This window comes from Lissotriton vulgaris, chromosome 11, assembly GCF_964263255.1.
Source record: "Lissotriton vulgaris chromosome 11, aLisVul1.2, whole genome shotgun sequence".
NCBI classification, from domain to species: Eukaryota; Metazoa; Chordata; class Amphibia; order Caudata; family Salamandridae; genus Lissotriton; species Lissotriton vulgaris.
In genome coordinates this window covers 1040018791-1040041096 of record NC_141699.1, presented here as the reverse complement: position 1 = coordinate 1040041096, position 22306 = coordinate 1040018791, and the positions used below count along the sequence as shown (strand labels likewise).

Below are 22306 nucleotides of genomic sequence, written 5' to 3'. Positions count from 1 at the left end.
GCTTACAAGTGGAAGAGGTTTTGTATCTGGTGCCAGTCTAAGAACCATGACCCTACGACCTGTAAGGAAGATGTCATCCTTCCTTACCTTTTACATTTGGCGCAGTCTGGCCTTAATGTTCATTCCATTAAGGTTCATCTTGCTGCATTGACTGCCTACAGGAAATGCCCTTCACAGACTTCCTTCTTTCAGATCCCTATGATCAAAGATTTTCTGGAAGGATTGAAGAAAGTATTCCCTCCTGTCAGGCTTCCTTCGCCTTCATGGGAATTGAATGTGGTGCTGTCCAGATTGATGAAGGAGCCTTTTGAACCTATTCATAAGACTTCGTTGCAGCACCTGTCCTGGAAGGCGGCGTTCCTCGTGGCCATTACATCGGCCCGCAGGGTGAGTGAAATTCAGGCGTTGTGTTGTACTGAACCTTATACTGTGTTTCATGCTGCTAAGGTTGTTATGCGTACTCACCCTAAATTTCTTCCCAAGATTATTTCTGATTTTCATGTCAACCAGACCATAACTTTGCCTACGTTTTTTCAGAACCCTTCGTCTCCAGCGGAGAGGTCTCTCCATTCCCTGGATGTTAGGAGGGTGTTGAAATTTTATCTGGATAAAACCAAAGATATTCGTAGGTCTGACCAGTTGTTTATTAATTATGGATCAGTCAGGACGGGTCTTGCTACCTCTAAGAAGTCCATCTCTAGGTGGATTGTGTCCTGCATACAATTATGTTACCAAAAGGCTAATAAGACCTTAGGAGGTAAGCCTAAGGCTCATTCCACAAGGGGCAAAGCTGCCACGACGGCTCTGCTCCGTAACGTGCCAATTGCTGAAATCTGCAAGGCAGCCACTTGGAAGTCGGTTCATACCTTTGCTAAGCATTACTGCCTGGACACTGACGCCAGGGAAGACGCTCAGGTTGGGCAGGCTTCGCTGCGGAATTTGTTCGCACAGTAGTGGCGTTATTTTCTTTTTCCACCGCCGCTTTGGTGTGGGGATGGGCTTGCCATTCTATTCACTAGATTATGACTATACACAGAGATCCCCTACTACAGAAGGAGTAGTTTCTGTCCTGTAACTCCAGTTCTGTAGTAGGGGTATCTCTGTTATAGTCATAAGCGCCCGCCCTCCTCCCCGGTGGAGATTTTCCATCATGTAAGGAATGAGACAGGTCTGGCGTGCTTCGCCTTCAAAAAGAACTGAAAGTAGAGGGACCTGCTATGCATTCTGGGATACTGGGAGAAGTTCTGGAAAGTTCTCTTAAAGGCACAGTATCCTATTTAAGCCACATAATGGCAGCCTATGGGGCTTGTCTGTCCATGCCTTCCTCTCTATCATTCCAGAGTCTTTTACTGGGGGAGGCAAGTTTCTCTATGGTAGAAACTGGGCAGGCTGTGTTATGTGTGGTGTTTTTTTGGTCGAATTTCTAGTTGAAGTACTGGACAGTGTAGCCTGTGGATATAGGCTGCATTATTTGTCTTTAAATTCTCTCTTAAGTGTCTTTGCAGTTTCTGCATGTTTTGACAACTTAAGAGATTATTTTTGATTGCCGGGGTCCACGCACATGGGCGGGACTATTCACTAGATTATGACTATAACAGATACCCCTACTACAGAAGGAATATGCTACTTACCAGTATGCATCTGTTCTTGGCATAGAGGGCTGCAGAGTGGTACATTATGAATAGATCGCCATCTGGTGTTGGGCTCGGATGATTGCACTTTGTTTTTCTCTTGGAGAGTCTTTTGTATCTTGGTGACTCCTCCCTTAGTTGGTAGTGCGCATGGGCATCGGCTCCATCCTTAGATTGTTTTGCCATAGTAGGGTTAGATGGAGTAGTATAGTAGAATACAGATAAGAGTGCCCATGTAAGTGTATCTAAATAAGATAGTGTTGGAACAGACACAGGTTTCCGGGGAGGCTGGGAGGGCATGTACCACTCTGCAGCCCTCTATGCCAAGAACAGATGCATACTGGTAAGTAGCATATTCCGTTCGAGGCATATGGGCTGCAGATGGTACATTATGAATAGACTATACAGCAGTTCTCTCCCTAGCGGTGGTCGCCCGTGTCTGTTGCAACTGTCTGAAACAATGTTTTTAATACTGCTTGTCCCACTCTAGCTTGTTGTGTTGTGTGCACATCTACACAATAGTGTTTTGTGAAAGTGTGCGGTGTAACCCAGGTAGCCGCTTTGCATATGTCATCTAGTGGAATGTTTCCCAGAAATGCCATAGATGCCCCTAGTTTACGTGTAGAGTGAGCTCTAGGAGGAACAGTTAATGTTCTCTTTGCTTTTAAGTAGCATATTTGAATGCATTTTACAATCCACCTGGCAATGCCCGCTTTGGAGATGGGATTGCCTTTATGTGTGGGAGAAAACGCAACAAATAGCTGTTTTGTCTTTCTGAAAGTTTGTGTTCTCTCTATATAGTACAATATGGCCCTCCTAACATCCAATGTATGTAGGGCTCTTTCCGCTACTGTTTGTGGTTTTGGAAAGAAAACCGGTAATTCCACTGACTGATTGATGTGGAATGCTGAAATAACCTTTGGTAAGAATTTTGGGTTTGTTCTAAGAACCACTTTATTTTGGTGTAGCTGCATAAATGGTTCCTGAATCGTAAAAGCCTGCAGTTCACTTACTCTTCTAAGTGACGTGATAGCTATGAGGAAGGCCACCTTCCATGTGAGGAATTGTATTTCACACCTATGCATAGGTTCAAAGGGTGGCCCCATTAGTCTGGTAAGCACTATGTTGAGATTCCAGACTGGGGAAGGTGGTCTTCTTGGTGGAATGACTCTTTTGAGTCCTTCCATGAAAGCTTTAATTGCTGGTACTTTAAACAATGACAGGTGTTGTCTGTTTTGTAGGTACGCCGCTATGGCTGCTAGATGAACCCTAATAGATGTATATGCTAGATTACATTGTTGTAAGTGTAATAAGTAGCAAATGATTTGTTTAGTGGATGCGTCCAGAGGGTTGATGTGCTTACTGTTACAGTGTATAGCAAACCTCTTCCATTTTGCTGCATAGCATGCTCTGGTGGTAGGACGTCTTGCCTGTTTAATGATTTCCATGCATTCTGGTGGTAAATCTAAATACCCAAACTCTATGACCTCAGGAGCCAGATCGCTAGGTTCAGTTGTTTGGGATCTGGGTGCATTATTTCTCCATGGTTCTGTGTAAGATGCATGGGTAATAATCTTAGCTTTTGATGTGGTACTTGTGAGAGTTGTAGCAGCGTGGTGAACCACGGCTGTCTTGCCCACGTGGGTGCCACCAGTATCATTGTCATTGAGTGCTGCTGCAGTTTCCTCACCAGTAGTGGAATTAGTGGTAGAGGAGGGAACGCGTAAGCAAATTTGTTGGACCAATTTATCCACAGTGCATTGCCCTGGGACCTTTGGTGTGGGTACCTGGATGCGAATTGTTTGCATTTTGCGTTTTGATGATTTGCAAACAGATCTATCTCTGGTTGCCCCCATTTTTGGAAGAATGGCTGTAGTATTTGGTCGTGCAGTTCCCATTCGTGAACTTGTTCTGACTGTCTGCTTAGGATGTCTGCTATTTGATTTTGAATTCCTGGTAGGTGTTCCGCTAACAGGTAGATTTTTTGAGGAATGGCCCATCTCCATATGTCCTGTGCTAGTTTGGACAGTTGGAGAGAGTGTGTCCCCCCCTGTTTTTGAATATAATACATTGCAGTCATGTTGTCTGTTCTGATCAGGACTGCCTTGTTTGTTATTTGCATTTGGAAAGCTTTTAGTGCTAGAAATATTGCTAACAGTTCCAGGTAGTTGATGTGCAGCTTCTTTTGCTGCGCACTCCACTTCCCCTGTACTGTGTATTTGTCCCTATGCGCTCCCCATCCGGAGAGCGATGCGTCCGCTGTTATTATTACTTGTGGAACTGGCTCTAGGAACGACCGTCCTTTGGAAATGTTTTCTGTGTTCCACCACTTCAGAGAGCGATACGTCCGGTCGTTTACCAACACCAAATCTGTAATCTGACCTTGAGCCTGATTCCACTGTGTCGCTAGACACTCTTGTAGTGGACGCATTTGTAGTCTGGCATGTGGTATTAGCAGTATGCAAGAGGACATCATGCCTAATAGTTGCATAAACACTCGTGCTGGTAGTGAGTGTTGTGGTTGAAATTTTTGTATTAACCCGACCATTGTCTGTACTCTGATTGGGTTGGGGTATGCTATTGCCTTTTCTGTGTCTACTGTAGCCCCCAGGTATGGCTGGATCTGGTTTGGTTGCAGGTGTGATTTTTTGTAGTTCACCGTAAACCCCAGGTGGTGCAGCAGTTGAATTGTCTTCTGTGTGTTGTGAAGACATTCTTCCTTGGATTTGGCCTTTATTAGCCAATCGTCCAAGTATGGGAAGACATGTATTTGTTGTCTTCTTAGGTGTGCTGCCACCACAGCTAGGCATTTTGTGAAAACTCTCGGTGCTGTTGTGACACCGAACGGAAGGACCTTGAACTGGTAGTGTTGTCCTTCTAACACAAACCTTAGGTATTTTCTGTGGGCTTTGTGAATTGGGATATGAAAGTAAGCGTCTTTTAGATCCAGTGTAGAAAGAAAGTCCCCTTGCTTCAGTAAAGGGAGTACTTGTTGGAGCGTGACCATGTGGAAGTGCTCCGAATTTATGTAAGCATTGAGAGGTCTGAGGTCTAATATTGGTCGTAGGGACCCGTCCTTTTTGGGGATCAGGAAGTATAGAGAGTATACTCCTGTTCCTTGTTGATCCTTTGGGACCTTCTCTATTGCATGCTTTTGTAGAAGTGCTAGCACTTCTTCTCTTAACAATGTCAAATGATCCTGACTCATTGGGCGCTGTTTGGGGGGGATGTTTGGCGGGGTAGCTGTGAGTTCTAGGCAATAACCATGTTGGATAATTTGTCTCACCCACTTGTCTGACGTGATGTCTTCCCAGACAGGTAGGAACTGTGATAGACGTCCCCCGACCGGTGTTATGTGGTCTGGGGGGAGATCTATGAAGTCACTGTTTTGGTGTTGAGGCGTTGCGGTTGTTATTATTTCCGCGGCCTCTACCCTTATTGTTGTTACCTCTGTAATTACCTCTTGAATTACCTCTGGGTGATGTTGGTGTGAAAGATGTGGATTGCTGATTTGTTCCTGTGTTTTTTGAGCCCCCTCTATAGGTGGATCTACGAAAGGAACCTCTGTTCGTTGGCTGTTGCAATGCTCCCATTGACTTAGCCGTTTCTGTATCCTTTTTCATCTTTTCTAATGTCTCGTCTGTACTTGAACCGAACAATGTCTTCTGATCAAATGGTCTGTTCAGTAGGGCTGTTTGAACTTCTTGTTTGAATCCTGAGATTCTGAGCCATGCGTGCCTTCTTAGCATGACACTAGTGTTAATAGACCTTGCTGCAGTGTCTGCTGCGTCTAACGCACACTTAATGGAAGTATTAGTTATTATTTTACCTTCCTGAATTAATTGGTCTGCCTTCTTTTGATGTTCTTTAGGAAGATGTGTGAGAAGTTTTTCTAACTCATCGTAATGTGCCCTGTCGTAACGTGCGAGTAGAGCTTGTGTATTAGCTATACGCCAGCTATTTGCTGCCTGTGATGCTACTCTCTTGCCTGATGCATCTATTAACTTCGACTCTTTATCTGGTGGAGGAGCCTCTCCTGTAGATAATGAGTTTGCTCTCTTACGAGCGGTTGAGACCACCAGCGAGTCTAGAGGTACATGCCCTCTAATAAATATTGGGTCCTTTGGAGCCGCTTTATATTTTTTATCGATTCTTGGGTTTAACACCCGGGCTCTCACTGGGTTTTCGAATATTTCTTCTGTGTGAGTGAGAAGACCCTTTAGCATAGGAAGAGTACCTGATGTTCTCTGTGCACTAGGTAGAGTCTCTAACAAGAAATCCTCTATCTGAGGTTCTGTGTGCATATCTAGTTTGTGATATTTTGCTGCCCTATTAATGAGCTGCACAAAACCTGTGTTATCATCAGGTGGTGAAGGCTTTGAGGGGTATAGCTCTGGGTCGTTGTCCTCATCTGACCCTACATCGTAATTTTCCCATGGATCTTCCTCATCCTGGATAGATTCGTCATCCCCTGGAGGTTCTCCCTCCCCTATATCACTGTCTACATCTGACTGAGGTGTAGCTGGTCTTGGTGTGGAGGGTGTAGGAATATGTGGCCTCTTGTGAGGAGTAGGAGAAGAGGGTGTGTCTTTAGGACGAGGAGAAGCAGGAGGAGTTATGTTCGTCCCCATTGTTCTCTTTTTTGGAGGAAGAGGTTTATCTTCTGACTGTTCACTCTTTCTCTTCTTCGTGACCACTTTCCCAGTTTATGGGTCAATAAACAAGATCTTTTGCTTGGGATCTGTTTGTTGCTCTTGAATCGGTACCGAGGGTCCTGGTTCCGAGAGCTGTTTTTGTTTTCGATCCTCAGATCTTTCTGGTTTCGACACCGAATGTCTGCTCGATTCCGACTTTTTGGGTATCGAGTGTCTTTTGGGCGATACATCATATTTCTTTTTCGACATGGAATGTTTCGATACCGAGCTCTCCTTTATATGCCGCCTCGGTGTCGAAGTCGATGACGCCCTTTTCTCGGATCCGACGTGGTGGGATTCCGAGTGTTTCGGTTTCAGTTTCGGTTTCGTTGCCGGGCCCGAAGGCGGGGCGTCGGAAACTTTTTTCAGCGATTTGACCGGGCCCGAGGGCGGGGTCGTTACCGCACGGGGTCGGTTTTTCGGTAAGGGGACGTCGTCACTCACGGTTTGTTGCTCGAAGAGTTCTTCAACCTCCGACTGGTCCCCTTCCGACCCCGACTGGTCCTCTTCTTCCTCGATTTGTTCGTCTCCGAACAGCTCCGGGATCGCCTCCGCCTGCATTCTGGAAGCCTCGTGCCTTCGAGCTCGACGATTTCTGATCGTTAGCTTGGAGGAGAATGCTGCGCAGGCTTCGCAGTCCCTGGATTCGTGTTCAGGCGATAGGCAGAGGTTGCACACCTCGTGTAGGTCCTTGTGTGGGAACTTAGCACCACACGATGGACATTTTTTGAATGGAGTCCTTTCCATGGACTCCGGGCTTGACTGCGCCGAGAAAGGTCTCTTGTTCCTCGACGTAGATCCAAGTTTTTCTCTTCTATTTTGAATTTGTAACGCGTCGGAATGGAAAAGAACGCGTTCGCTAACAATACCGTCGAATTGGAAAGGGAATACGCGCCGAAAAATCACTTTCTTCAGAAGTTGATCTGGAGCGTCTCGATCTTCATCCGAACCCGATGGCGGAAAAAAACAATCTAAGGATGGAGCCGATGCCCATGCGCACTACCAACTAAGGGAGGAGTCACCAAGATACAAAAGACTCTCCAAGAGAAAAACAAAGTGCAATCATCCGAGCCCAACACCAGATGGCGATCTATTCATAATGTACCATCTGCAGCCCATATGCCTCGAACCTGGAGTTACAGGACAGAAACTACTCCTTACCTTTGTGTTGTGGCGCAAAGGCAACAAAGAGTTGTTTAGTTTTCCTAAAATCCTTGGTCCTATCAATGTAATACATCAGGGCCCTTTTGACGTCAAGGGTGTGGAGCATTCTCTCCGCCAATGACTCAGGATTTTGGAAGAACACAGGTAATTCAATAGTTTGGTTAATATGGAATTGAGACACTACTTTAGGAAGGAATTTAGGGTTAGTGCGAAGCACCACCCTGTTAAAATGAATTTGAATAAATGGCTCTTGGATAGTTAGTGTCTGGAGCTCACTAACTCGTCGCAGCAATGTAATCGCTATAAGGAAAGCTACTTTCCATGTCAAGAATTGAATCTCGCAGGAATGCAGTGGTTCAAAGGGGGGACCCATCAGCCTGGTGAGGACCACATTGAGGTTCCACTCCGGAGCTGGCGGAGTCCGCGGAGGAATGACTCGCTTGAGTCCTTCTAGAAAGGCTTTAATGGCAGGCACCCTGAAAAGTGAGAGGTGCCGCCTGTTTTGGAGATAAGCAGCCATTGCGGATAGATGTATGCGAATGGAAGCATAGGCTAAATTACATTTGTACAGATGGAAAAGATAACAAATGATGTTCTGAATAGATGCATCTAGCGGGTTAATGTTGTGGTCTGCACAATAAATGACAAACCGCTTCCACTTTGCCGCATAGCATGCTCTTGTGGTGGGCTTCCTCGCCTCCCGGATGATGTCCATACAGTCAGGAGGCAAGTTTAGGTAGCCAAACTCTAAGACCTCAGGAGCCAGATCGCCAGGTTGAGCTGTTGCGGATCTGGATGCTGAATGTCGCCATGGCTCTGCGTCAGAAGGCTGGGTGTGAGGAGTAGCCTCTGATGCGGTACCACGGACAGTTCTAGAAACGTGGTGTACCATTGTTGGGGAGCCCACGTTGGAGCAACCAGGATGAGAGTCATCGAGTGCTGCCTGAGCTTGCGTGCCACCAGCGGTATCAGAGGTGCTGGGGGACAAGCGTACGGTAAATTTGCCTGACCAGTTCATCCATATCGCATTGCCCTGCGACTGTGGGTGTGGAAACCTGGCGGCGAAGCTTTGGCATTTTGCGTGCTCCCTTGTGGCGAACAGGTCTATCTCTGGATGACCCCACTTTTGGAAGTACGGGTGGAGTACTGATGGATGTATCTCCCACTCGTGCATTTGGTGGCTGTACCTGCTGAGCAGGTCCGCCATCTGATTGTCCTTGCCCGGGAGGTGTTCTGCCATGAGGAATATGTTCCTCTGAATGGCCCACTTCCACATGCTCTGAGCCAGATGAGACAGCTGCGGAGAGTGTGTCCCTCCCTGCTTCTGAATGTAGTACATGGCTGTCATGTTGTCCGTCCGGATCAACACGACCTTGTTGCACAGATGTACTTTGAAAGCCTTTAGTGCCATGAAGATTGCCATCAGTTCCAGAACATTGATGTGCATCTTCCGTTGCTGTTGCGTCCATAGTCCTTGCACAGTGTAATGGAGTACATGAGCTCCCCATCCCTGGAGAGAAGCGTCCGTTGTCAGGATGATCTATGGCACAGGTTCTTGGAACGGTCGTCCCTTGCAAAGGTTTCGTGGATTCCACCAATGCAGAGAGTTGTATGCCCGACCGCTCACCAACACTAGGTCTTTCAACTGCCCGTGAGCCTGACTCCACTGACGTGCTAGGCACTCCTGAAGCGGACGCATATGTAGTCTCGCGTGCGGGACTATGGAGATGCAGGAGGCCATAATGCCTATCAACTGCATGAACACTCTCGCTGGAAGCGAGTGTTGGGGTTTGAATTGTTGTATCAGCGATTGAATGCTGCTGACCCTCACTGAATTTGGCTGTGCTGTGGCTGCCAGAGTGTTTATCGTCGCACCCAGATAGTGCCGTATGTGGGCGGGCTGGAGGTGGGACTTTGGGTAATTCAGTGAGAATCCCAGATCGTGAAGGAGGTGAATGGTGTGGGACACGTGAGCGGCACACTGCTGGGCCGACTTCGCCTGAATGAGCCAGTCGTCCAGATAAAGGTAGACGTGAATGTTCTGTCTCCTTAGGTGCGCCGCCACTGTCGCCAGGCACTTTCTAAACACCCTGGGTGCCGTGGTGACTCCGAAAGGCAAAACCTTGAACTGGTAGTGCTGGTTTTGGATGGTGAACCGGAGGTATTTTCTGTGTGACGTGTGCAGCGGAATGTGAAAATACGCATCCTTTAGGTCTAAAGTTGCGAGAAAATCCCCCTAACTGAGCAACGGGAGCACTTGCTGCAGGGTCAGCATATGGAATTTGAATTTAAAATTATTTTTAAAGCGCACATACACCAGCGGTTTCTTGGCGCTACAACTAACAAAGGACCGGAGCTGGAAAACAAGAGCAAACTGCAGGAGGGTTAATTGAAGGACTTCGTGAACAGATGAGCCTGCTGGAGGTGTTTCCGAAATTGCGGGTACAGGGTGAGGGTTCGGAGTTCAAGGGGGAGAGAGTTCCAGAGGAGCGGGGCAAGGGTCGCAAATTTCGAGCCTCCCCATTTCTTTCTCTGGTAACGTGGGATGGTGAGAAGGGACTGGGTGGATGAGCGTAGTTCCCTGGTGGGAACGTAAGGGGTGATCTCAGATGAGATGAAAGCCGGTGCCGAGCCCAGTCGAGCCCGAAAGGTGATGGAGGCGAGCTTAAACTGGACCCGGGCACGAACAGGGAGCCAATGCAAAGACTTCAAGAGGGGGGTGGTTTGGTGAAATTTCGGGAGTTTGAAGACCAGGCGGGCCGCCTGGTTTTGGATCTGTTGCAGACGCCGTAGGCTATATGCAGGAATACCTGCATATAGGGCGTTGCCGTAATCCAGTAATCCGTAATATGGAAGTGCTCCGATAGGATGTACTGCTTGAGGGGTCTGAGGTCCAGTATGGATCTGAGGGACCCGTCCTTTTTTGGTATCAAGAAGTACAGGGAGTAAACTCCTGTGCCTCTTTCCTGCACAGGCACAAGCTCTATTGCCCCTTTTTGCAGCATGACGAGGACCTCCTGCTGCAATAAGTGCAAATGCTCGGCGGACAATGGACGGTGTCTTGGGGGTATGTTGGGTGGATTGGATGTTAACTCCAGACACTAACCGTACTGTATAAGCTGTCTGACCCACCTGTCTGTGGTGATGGTTCTTCAGACCAGCAGGAACTCCTGAAGTCTCCCCCCGACCGGTGTTGTGTGGTCGGGGGGCAGTGACAAGGCGTCACTGTTTGCTGGTGGCAGAGGATCTGGAGTTGTTGTTTCCACGACACCTGCCTTTGGCGCCGTTTCCATGATATCCACCTCGACTTTTGTTGGTGTATGTGGACTGTGTGTTGCCTTTGTAGTACTGCGTGGTTTGGGAGAGCTGGCCTCTGGAAACGCCTCTAGTGCTTGAGCGACGAAAAGACCCACCCCTGAATTGCTCGGACTGTAAGGCACCCATGGACTTCAGTGTCCTTATTCTTTTCTAAGGTGGTGTCAACCACTGGGCCAAACAGGTGATCTGGATTTACTGTTTGATTAAGGATGGTGGTCTGTATCTCTGGCTTAAATCCAGAGATTCTCAGCCAGGCATGTCGTCTCAGCATAACACTAGTGTTGACAGCCCTGGCTGCGGTGTCAGCCGCGTCCAGTGCACATTTAATTGAAGCATTAGAGATCAGCTTCCCCTCTTGAATAAGCATCTCAGCTGCCTCCTTGTATTCATCTGGCAGGTGTTGCAACAGGGTCTCAAGTGTGTCATAGTGTGCCCTGTCATATCTCGCTAGAAGCGCTTGCGTATTGGAAATGCGCCAGATATTGGCCGCTTGTGCTGCCACTCTTTTCCCTGATGCCTCAAACACCTTAGATTCCTTGTCTGGGGAGGAGCATCACCCGTTGTCTGAGAATTGGCCCTCTTCCGGGCATTCGAGACGACAAGAGAGTCCAGAGGCAACTGTCCTTTAATGTAGGTAGGATCAGTAGGCGCTGGTTTATACTTTTTCCTCAATCCTAGGGTTTATCACCCTGGCTCTGGTAGGCTCCTTAAAGATCTCCCCAGCATGTTTTAAGACACCTTTTAACATAGGCAGAGTCTTGACAGTTCTCTCTGAGACTGAAAAGGTATCAAAAAGGAAATCGACGTCAATAGGGTCAGCATGGAGCTGGACGTTGTGATTTTTAGCTGCCCGTTCAATGAGGGCATTGAATGCTGCTGAATCCTCTGTAGGTAGGTCGAAAATGACAGTGACTCTGGACCCTTGGATAGTGAGGCTATGCTGGGGCACCGAAATGCCGAAGTTACCTAGCCCAGGGGCTGCGGCTGCATAGGTCTGAAAAGACGTCGGGAATCCTCGTTGACGAACCAGGAGCCTGAAGAAAGAGTTGCTGGCAGGCGACCAGTGAAGATTGTTCGAAGTGATCCAAGCCTGGATCGAAGATGGATGACACCTGAAAGCAGAGGGGACCAAGTTCTTGACCACTAGCCAGTGATCAGATGGCACCAGGAGGGCACCGGATGGTAGTCACCTCGACCAGGTGAGTGGGGGACGCTGGGCTCTGCAGTCTCACGGACCAGGAGGCGTTGTCGGCGACCAGGATGGAGGTGCGAGCTGTCCCACGATGGTTGATGCTGTCGACGTCGCTGGACCCAGGATTGGGGCAACAAGTCTTGGCAAATTCAAGCCCACGCGGTGGACCTAAAATGCCGTCTGGAGTGGACCAGGAGGGTCCGGGGTGCTCCTCTTTTGGAAGGGAGCAAGGGCCAGTCTGGAGCAACCAGACGAGCAGTGGTGATGTCGTCGGTATTCGTCGGGAAGGCCACAAGCTAGCGGGCTAGTAGCCAGACAACGCGGTGAGCAGCCAAAAAGCAGAAGGGCCCCACGCAGATCTCGTGGATGCTGGGGGGCTGGTCTTCGGTGCTGGAGCTGCTCAGGGTCGGGGCTTCTCGGAACACTAAACTTTGCTTTTACTAGCTCCCATAGACTTTGTCCCGCATCCCGCGTGAGAGTGCACACTCTGCACCCAAGTCCCCTAGGCCTCCTACTAGTAATCTGAAGGTTCAGTAACGTAGTCCTAGCGATTCCAAAGCCTATTAGTCCAGTACTTACCTGCTAGTAATTTCGCATTCCACTTCCATAGTATATGGTTTTTCGTCCCCCTCGGGCATTTGTGTAAATTGTGCAACTTAAAGTAAGAGTTTTGTTGTGTGCTTAGTACCCTGTCCTCATAAAGAGTACAGGGCTGTTGTGATCTAAATAAATACACTGTTTATTTTCATAACACTTGTGTGGTGTCCTTTCACTTGGTGTTCAAGGGGTATATGTGATGGTATAACAGCTGGCTTAACACGCCCTCTAGAGTTTAGCCCGAAGACTGCTCTTGTCCATGCTACTAGGATAGCTGGTCTATCGGTTGACTTACAACCAATCACCATAAGGGTTGTTTGGACTGATACATAGTGATCACTAGAATAGTGAACACTGAATATCAGGCTAACTTCTCACACACTGTATTGTACTTTGAGAGATGAAGTATGTGATGCTATAAGCAGTGGTGAACAAATGTTACTTGTGTTGTATATTGGTAGAATTATTAAGTTCTTACTATTGGCTTTGACATGGCCTCATGTAATCCTGAATTCTGACTCTGCCTTGTGTAAGAAAGTGGCTCTGTATATACTGGACCAAAGTAGGGTACAGTGTGCACAGAGTCCACAGTCCCCAGAGGTTTGGCAGAGGCTAAAGTTAGATATAACCTTACTCTCTAAAGTGGTAGCTTGGTCGAGCAGTAAGGCAGTATGAGAGGACAGTGTAAAGCATTTGTTGTACACACTCAGTCAGCAAATGGTCTCACACACTCAAGAACTGAACTCTAGGCCACTTGTTTTGTATCAAAAGATACAGTTGTTTTATTTTAGAACCAACAATGTATTAAAAATATACTTTTTCAGAATGAGTTACTGTAGTTAAATACTTTTCAATTAGGCAATAGACTTTTTGATAACAATAGTTACAGTTGTTGCAATAGGCAACACAATTTTAAACACAATGCAACCTTGAGCTCAATGGGAATTTCTAGTTAAATGCTATCAGTTACTTTGTAGATTACTTTTCTAACCACAGGACTGGATCCTAGATTCAGTCCTGGGACATTTCCTGTAAACAGTTAAGTAAAATAATTTTGGTTACAATAGTGATTTTCAAGGAACATTCTTGTATTTTAAAAGTTGACACTTTGAAACTTTTTCACTTAGAATCACCAATGTTATCCTACAGGAGGAAATTCACTTAGCAGGTAAGTAGTGTTATGATTACTTTTTCTTACTCAGGGTTGGATCCTGGATCCAGCCCTGGTGCATCTCTTGTAAACCGTTGAAAGAATGTGTTTAAGTCATATAGGCGATTTTAAAGAAATATTTGTAGATTCGAAAAATCGACACAAACTTTTCTGATGAAAATCATACAATGGAGTCCTAGGGAAGGAAATTCAAGTTACTGGTAAGTACGGTTAAAATTACTTTTCAGGCTCAGTGCTGAGCTAAAAGATGCAGCACTGGGTTCTCTCCTGATAACAGGTGAGTAAATCGGAATTTGTTGTGATTCGGATGATTTTAGGTGAATATTTAAAAGTTGAAAAACTCCACACTTAAAATTTTCAAATGAAACCAGTCAATGTTATCCTATGGAAGGAAAGTGAGTTATCAGCTTTTGGTTAAGTACTTCACTGGCAGAGTTAAGGTTCTGGGCATAGCCTCAGGGGTCTCCCAGGGTCAGGTAGGTACAGTTGATACACCCTCAGCAGCACAGGGGCAGCAGGGTGCAGAGGTAGTTAGGCCCAATGTTATCCAATGAGAGGCAGAAGGCCTTCGGTTGGCAGCTGCAGGCCACGCCGCTGTGGAGCTGGGCTCCTGGTCACTTGCACAGGGCAAATGTGGAAGTAGGTTAGGACCAAGGTTGCACTGCCAGGGGCACTCGGGCAGCTGGGTGCAGGGTGCTTTTGAGCAGTCGGGCGCTCAATGTTATTCAATGGAGATCTTGGAAAGTGAACAAAGGCTGCAGGCCCGGGAACGCAGATTCTTTAGGAGCGACCAACACTTTGAGAGGTAAGTTGGGATCTTGGAGGATAGGTAGGAACCCCGGAAATGGGCACAGGGGGCGCCGGGTGCAGGGGTGTATTTTGACGTCAGGAAATCTTAACCTCTGCTGGTCGCGGTTGGAGGGGTCCTTAATTCTCAGGCTGCATGCGTCGTTTGGGTCGACCAAGAGGGTCCTTGGGCCCTGGATTTCAGGTCAGAATCGCCAAGGGGGACGTCCTCAGGGTCTTTGTCCACTCAGGCACAGGCCAGGCTCGGCGGGTGCAGAGTGTGCTGGCTTCGCGGGTCCTGGCTGGCACCAGGGGTATTGCTGTTTGACCAGAACCACTGCTCATGGAAGACTTAATCTTTAAGAGGTTCAGGCAGGCAGGTCCTCCAGGGTTTTCGAGGTTGCTGTCCGCAGGAGTCGCCGGGATCTAGCAGGAGCAGGTTCCAGGTTCAACAGGCCTGTAGGGCTGGGGCCAAGTCAGTTGGTGTCGTCCTCTTGTTAGCACCTGCACTGCGGGTCTTCTTCTTGATCTTTTTTCTTGTTTTTGAATCGGGATTTGAGAAAGGAAGGTTCAGGGTGCCCCTAAATACTACATTTAGGGGTGTTACAGTTAGGGCAAGGACAGGGACCAATAGGTCCCTGTCCTGGGGTGAGTACACCCCCTATCCTGCTCCTCTCCTGTTGGAGGGGGGCAGGAGCATATCTCTGATTGGGCAGGGCTCCATCTTCAAGATGGCCGGAGCCCGGAGTTGTGCTTCACCTCGCCTCTCTCACCTGAGGGGTGGAGTTGGCACAGGCTGGCACACCCCTTTTCCTCACCGAGGGTTTCACGCCAGTCTTCCCACCAGAGTGGGGGTCAGAACTGGTGGAGGCCAGTTGTTGACTAAAGTAATTGGCCTGGAGAAGCTCACAAAGGCAGCATGCCTTTGAAGCTTTCCCTGCCCATCCTGGGGGAGGAGACCTAGCACCTTGCCCAGGGGTCCAGCAACATGTCTGCTGTGTGGCGGCCTAGGCAGCCTCTCAGACAAGACGTGGATTGTAGGTTAGGTTTCAGGGGGCATCTCTAAGATGCCCTCTGCAGTGCATTTTACATTAAATCCCACACTGGCATCAGTGTGGGTTTAACGTGCTGAGAAGGTTGATATCAACCCGTCAGTCTTCGGTGTAGCCATTATGGTGCTGTGGAGTTCATAATGACAACCTCCCTGCACCATATAGTCTTGATGGCATCACTGCACTTACAGTGCCCAAGAATGGCCCTGAGTACTGTAGGGGCACAGAGCTAATGCATCCGTGCCCACACCACTGGCATAGGGCACCCAGCTTGAGGGGTGACTTAGGTATGCCAGGGCAGTGGGTTTGTGGGCATGGCACACAGGGAGGTGTGCCATGTTGACTCTTTGTTTAGTTCTGCATCAGGACACTCAGCCTGCAAAGGCAGTGTGTGTGTGTCAGGGTGCAGGGCCCCTAAGGGTGGCACAACAAGTGCTGCAGTTCTATGGGGTCTTCTCTGGCCACAATGCCCTGGGTACCTAGGGTACCATTTACTAGGGGCTGGAAGGTGTCCAGAGATGCCAATTGGCTTTTAGTTTCAACACAGTTTTAGGGAAGGAACACAGGCCCTGGGCACCTGTTTGGCAGGAGCCCAGGGCACACTCAAAGTACATCAGCAATTCAGCAAAAGTAGGGGCATACCATGCAAAAAAGATGGCACTTTCTCAAATGCCTGGCTTGGGCTTTATCTGCGTGCACAGCCACTCTTGCAAGTTGTTTGGGTTAATCACATTTAAGGATTGTTTTGTGAGTGATTGTTTAATGTACCCTGGGAGGCTTTTGTGAGCTTCGTCAAGATAAAGGCTCGAACATGCAAGACTGTAGAGGGAACGTGGGAACTCCTTCCTGCCATGGAATGCTTGCTTAGAAGCTGGCGAGTCCTAGTAAGTTTCCTTGTGCGGGGAGGACAATTCTCGAACCTTCTAGTGTGTGTTTGAGATTATAAAGCTGAGGGTTGTTGACTTCGCATTCAGGATTTTGGAATTGAATGGGGACGGATGCGTCTACTTCGTTACATCGGAACCCTGGTTGCTGAGGCTCTTATCCCCGCTGTTAATCCCCTGGTCAGGAGTGGGCTAAGATGCAGTATTTGCACCAGGTGAAGTTTTGAGTTTTGATTATTGCCATTGTGATGTGTCTTATCTCATTTAATTTGATGCTTGTTTATTCATGATATTATTCATACATTTAACTGTTGCATTTACCAAGTGTGTTAGTACTGCATACATATATATATATATATATATATATATATATATATATATATATATATATATATATATATATATATATATATATATATATATATATATATATATATATATATATATATTCACTTAGGAATTAGCATTTAAAAATCTATTAAATTCACTGAAAAAACCATAGGTTTCACACCAGTTATAGTTAGGTGGAAATTTTATTCGCATAAAACCATTGAAATTCCCACGTAAAAGTTAGTTGGACTCACTGTAACTTGCGCGTGCAATGCACTGCTGATGACGTCACATATTACATCACTCATGACATGGTCAGTGACATCACTCATGACATCACCGATGACATCACTGACGACATCATCCAGTGAATGTGTATCTTTCTGAAAAATAAATATTTTTTATATATGTATATCTAAAGGTTGATGGAAGAATAAATGGGTAAATAAATGTCTAAATGGATGTTTTTTTGTGTAAAATTGATTGGTTAACTGACTTATTAAATGTATCTTAGTGAATACATATATTAGCTAGTAATTTTTAAATATTTAAATATCTGTATCTGTGTCTCACTTTGTGTATAAGTGGCTGCATGGGTTGGCGAGTAGCTACATGAGTGTGTATATGGGTTATTAGTTTTTTTTGGAGTATCAGTATCAGGGTCTGTATGGTTCGGTGGGGGATATTACTTAGAGCACAGATGCATTAATGAGTGACTCACTATTTGTATGTATTTTGAAGACAGCATGTGTGCAAGACTGTATGGGTGGATGATTGTGTGTATGGGTGGGTTAGTGAGTATGTGTTTTTATAATTGATTGTTTAAGAGAGTAAATATGTTTCCGTTTCTGTAGAAGTATGTGGTAGTGGTGTGTATATAGCAGTATAATCAAGTAAATGTTTTTTTGATAGTTTATTTGCATGTGTGAATTTGTGTGTGAGTAACTATATGGATGAGTATTAGTGTGTAACAGGATGTATAGGTGTATGAGTACATATGATGAGTAAGTACATGCATGAGTGACTATATAGAACTGTTGGTGAATGAGTGGATGTGTATGTAGATGTTGGAATTACCTAATAAGTTGTTGTAATTGGTATTGGTTTCACCTTTTTTAAGAAAATGTTAGTTTCTATTTTTGAATGTGTGTGTCAAAGGTTATTTTATGCTGATAGGAGGTCTGCCACTTTATCACAAGGATGTTGTCATCCGTGATGTCATTTGAGATGTCATGAGTGATGTCACTGTCCATGTCATGAGTGATGTAATATGTGACGTCATCAGCAATGCAATTGCACGTAATATATATATATATATCCACTTCACTTTTTCCTAGTGCCTCCTCGCACAAACAGGGTCACGGACACAAAATTAGCTGTTGCCAGATTTCAATTTTTATTTCTTTTGCTGTGGTGGAAAGGTGCTTGCCTCAGACACATTTTGGACACTGGTCTGTGTACTTGTTCATTTAACAAACGGGAAGCATAAACGTGCAATTTTAAACACACATTTGGCCCCAACCAGGTACGTCAATTAACATGGACATGAAAAAAAATACTGTAAGTAAGCAGACTTCTTCCTTCTAGAATATCTTAACGTGAATCCATGATAAAATATGATTTGACTCCAAATGTATTCATACAACTATACAAAATACATGTTGACCAATAAATCTCAATAATAAAAGAGAAATCAATACACAAATGTTGGTATTCACGCTCAAATGCAAATGCGCCTATATGTCTTATATCATGTGATGTCCAGATGCATGCGTATATAAAGTGCAAAGTGCCTTGTTATAAAACATTATATATACATAAAATGCAAGTAAAAAATACTATTTTAAAATGCATGAAGTACATTCGTAAGTAAATGCAATTTGATGTGCAAAAGACGCTATATGTATGGAAACGCTAAAAAAACATGCTCTTTGTACAAAAATTCATCAGGAAAAATCTTGATTTTTAGTGCAAATATAGTTGTGCAAATACGCTGGGATGGATCGTGATACTAGTGCAACAATCGCTGTGCAAATACGCTGGAATAAAATATCTCAATTTCAAATTGATTTAGATTTTAGTTCCTAAAAGATGGCATATAGCTGGATGCTCATTCCTATCATCATAATCCACAATGTATACTCAACCAGTTTGATATATTAGGTCTGCATTCTTCGCAACGGCGCTTCTCTTTGGTCTATAGTGCTCAAAAAATAATAATGTGCGCTATAGTGGTGCTCAAGTGCCCAAAAAATGAATACAAAAAATATATACTAACAAATATAGGTACGAAAAAATGGCAGCGGAACCCCCTGCATAAAATATATATACACACAAAGAGATAACTGAGTATCTACGCTCTCTGTGATCACGTGGAAAATAGCTCAATAATGCCTCGGATAAATCCATATGTTATATGCACGTGATCACGGACTATATAAGAAAAACACCATTTAGATCCTCTCAAAGGCTGGATGCAAATACATCACAAAATGTCTCTGAAATATGGCAGGAAAACAACTAGACCTACAACTCAAGTGGAGAAATAACAAAACATCAAAGGAGGTAAAATCTCCAACTGATTCATTTAGGAACAAATGGGGGGAGGAAAAAGATAAACGATACATCATGGAAACCTAAGCTAGGACAGGGAACTCCCCATTTATAAGAAATTGTAAAGGTCTTCTCCTAAATTGAGCCCCATCGGCGATTTACAATCTAGTTCCACTGTATAGCGTGACTCCAGCTGACGTAGGGTTTTCTCCCTATTGCCACTCCTTATATTAGGTGCCACTGCATCAATAACAAAGTACTGTAAGCAGTTGAGGTTGTTGTCATGTGTGGTCTTAAAATGCCGAGCAACTGGGTAGGCAGGGTCGGAGTTCATGATCGCTCTCAGATGTTGGAGGATCCGTACATGTACCTGTAATTTTGTGCTACCTACGTTTTAAAACGTAGACAGCAACTACATTTTAAAACCTAGACAGCAAATTCTGTACGGCAAGTATAGTGAGCTTTTAGGGCGATGGGGTCATCTGAAAAAGGAGTCAGGTATGTGGTGGTGTTTATGCCGAACTTACAAGCTCGGCATGAGCTACATTAAAAAAAACCTTTACATGGTGACAGCCAGTTACCTGTTTACCTGGTTTCTGGACTGTTCTTCACTAGCTCGTTATGCATAGAATATGTTCTTCTAAAGGTAACTGTGGGAGTGTGTGTGTGTTATATATATATATATATTTCTCTGAGATCTAGAATAGGTCACACGGAGCCGTCCTTTTTGGGAATCAGAAAGTAAAGGGAATAAACCCCTGACCCTTGGTACTGAAGTGGGACTGGTTCTTTAGCCCCTTTGAGTAATAAAGATTGCACGTCTTGTTGAAGCAAGTGCTTGTGGTCTGGTAGATTGCACGTCTTGTTGAAGCAAGTGCTTGTGGTCTGGTGACATTTTGTGTCGTAATTCTTTATTGAGAGATTAACCCTTTCGATGCTCGAGCATCGGTGCCCCTGTGCTCATGACGGAACTATTCCGTCATGAGGACAGGGCCACGAAATCTCTCTGCTGCAGACAGCAGAGGTATTTCAATTTCTCCCCAGTGACCTAGGGAGCTGGGGAAGAGCTTCCCCAGCTCCTGAGGACCCCGAAGTTTCTGTGTTAAGACGATCAGCCGGTACGTAGCGCTGACGTAATTTCACAGTTTCACTTTCTATGTGCTCAGGGGGCTATCTCACTCCCCTGAGCACGTAGAAAGACGGGAAAGGTGTTATTGGAAAGGGTAGAATCTCCCCTTTCCAATGGTACCCCTCCCCAGTGGATCCCTACACTAGAAACCAGGCATCTTTTTGCTTTATTCGTGTAGGGGTAGGGGCTGCCCAAAATGGGCATGAAAATGTTTCTCTGAAGACTTTGGGGAACGCGGGGTGACTGGAAATTTGTGAATCCACACAGATTCCAGAACTTTTCACCACAGAAATGTGAGGAAAATGTTTTTTTTTTTGGGTACCATTTTTTATGTTGGCAAGGGATTCTGGGTAACAGAACCTGGTGAGAGGCAGACAAGTCACCCCATCCTGGATTTGTCAGGGTGTCTAGTTTTCAAAAATATATAGGTTTGCTCGGTTTCCCTAGGTGCCGGCAGAGCTAGGGTTCAAAAACTACAGCTAGGGAATTTGCCAAAAAAGGGTCATTTTTCACTGTGAAATTGTGGTATGTCCACGTTGCGTTTTGCGCGGTTTCCTGTTTCAGGCATGAGGTCTAAACACACAAGTGAGGTACCATTTTTCTAAGAAGACTTTGGGGAACGTGGTGTGGGTGGAAATTTGTGGATCCACGCAGATTCCAGATTTTTCTACCACAGAAATGTGAGTAAAGTAAAATGCTACTTACCAGTATGCATCTGTTCTTGGCATGTAGAGCTGCAGATCCACACACTTTGCATTAGATCGTCATCTGGTGTTGGGCTCGGATGTTGCACCTTGTTGTTGTCTGGAAGAAGTCTTTGTAGTCACGAGATAGGTGACTCCTCCCTTGGAAGATAGTGTGCATGGGCATCGACTCCATCCTTAGACTGTTTTTCGCAATGATGGGAAATGATGGAGTTAGTAGAAAAGAAAAAGATGTCCATGTGTGTATATCTAAGTAAGATAGTACTGGAACAGATACAGGTCCCGGGGAGGTGGGTGGGCGTGTGTATATCTGCAGCTCTACATGCCAAGAACAGATGCATACTGGTAAGTAGCATTTTCCGTTCAAGGCATACGAGCTGCAGATCACACACTTTGCATAGAATGCAAGCAGTATCTCCCCTAGCGGTGGTCACCTGTATCGGTTGCAGTAGTTTGAAAAAGTGTTTTAAGAACAGCTTGGCCCACAGAAGCTTGTTGCTTGGCTTGCACGTCAACACAATAGTGTTTAGTGAAGGTGCGTGTTGTAGACCATATTGCTGCCTTACAAATGTCTTCTAGGGGAATGTTTCCTAAGAATGCCATAGATGGCTCTAGTTTGCCTGTTGAATGCGCCATGGGGGGAATTGTTAATGTGTGTTATGCCTTTTGGTAGCATATTTGTACACATTTAACAATCCACCTTGCAATCCCAGTTTAAGAGATGGGATTACCTTTATGCGGTGGGGAGAAAGCTACAAACAAGTGTTTTGTTTTTTGAAAGGATTTATTCCTGTCAATGTAATAAAGTAGAGCTCTTTTGACGTCTAGTGTGAGAAGAGCTCTCTGCGCTACGGAGTCTGGGTTTTGAAAAAACACCGGTAACTCTACCGATTGGTTAAGATGAAAAGCAGAGATGATTTTAGGAAGGAATTTTGGATTTGTTCTGAGAACTACCTTGTTACCATGTATTTGTAAGAAGGGTTCTTGCATGGTTAAAACCTGGATCTCACTTACTCTTCTAAGAGAGGTGATAGCGATAAGGAAAGCTACTTTCCATGTGAGGAACTGAAGTTCACATTTATGTAAAGGTTCCAAAGGGGG

The 22306-nt window shown here is 45.6% G+C and overlaps 1 protein-coding gene across 2 annotated transcripts in view; it reads right to left on the bottom strand.

Annotated features, from left to right (window-relative positions):
* Positions 1 to 22306, bottom strand: part of GNB4 (G protein subunit beta 4) — a 699556-nt gene that overhangs the window by 135824 nt on the left and 541426 nt on the right. The gene's annotated exons all lie outside the window — the stretch shown is intronic.